Consider the following 538-nt stretch of genomic DNA (forward strand, 5'->3'; position numbering starts at 1 on the left):
TCCTCATCAGTTTTTAGCTGAGTTCTTGCAAATCTGTGACACAGTCAAGACTAATGGGGTTGATCCTGAGGTCTACAGACTGATGCTATTCCCTTTTGCTGTAAGAGACAGAGCTAGAATATGGTTGGACTCTCAACCTAAAGAAAGCTTGGACTCTTGGGAAAAGCTAGTCAATGCCTTCTTGGCAAAGTTCTTTCCACCTCAAAAATTGAGTAAGCTTAGAGTGGAAGTCCAAACCTTCAGACAGAAGGATGGAGAATCCCTCTATGAAGCTTGGGAAAGATACAAACAATTAATCAGAAAATGTCCTTCTGACATGCTTTCTGAATGGAGCATCATAGGTATTTTCTATGATGGTCTCTCTGAACTATCCAAGATGTCCTTGGATAGCTCTGCTGGAGGATCTCTTCATCTGAAGAAGACGCCTACAGAAGCTCAAGAGCTCATTGAAATGGTTGAAAATAACCAATTCATGTACACTTCTGAAAGGAATCCTGTGAACAATGGGACAAGTCAGAAGAAAGGAGTTCTTGAGATT

The 538-nt window shown here is 41.1% G+C and overlaps 1 non-coding gene across 1 annotated transcript; it reads right to left on the reverse strand.

Moving 5' to 3' along the window:
* Positions 1 to 214: 214 nt before the first annotated feature.
* LOC130978664 (small nucleolar RNA R71) lies at positions 215 to 322 on the reverse strand. The gene has a single exon (XR_009086283.1). It is a non-coding gene; the product is annotated as a small nucleolar RNA R71 (small nucleolar RNA).
* Positions 323 to 538: the final 216 nt, after the last annotated feature.

This window comes from Arachis stenosperma, chromosome 4 (assembly GCF_014773155.1).
Source record: "Arachis stenosperma cultivar V10309 chromosome 4, arast.V10309.gnm1.PFL2, whole genome shotgun sequence".
NCBI classification, from domain to species: domain Eukaryota; kingdom Viridiplantae; phylum Streptophyta; class Magnoliopsida; order Fabales; family Fabaceae; genus Arachis; species Arachis stenosperma.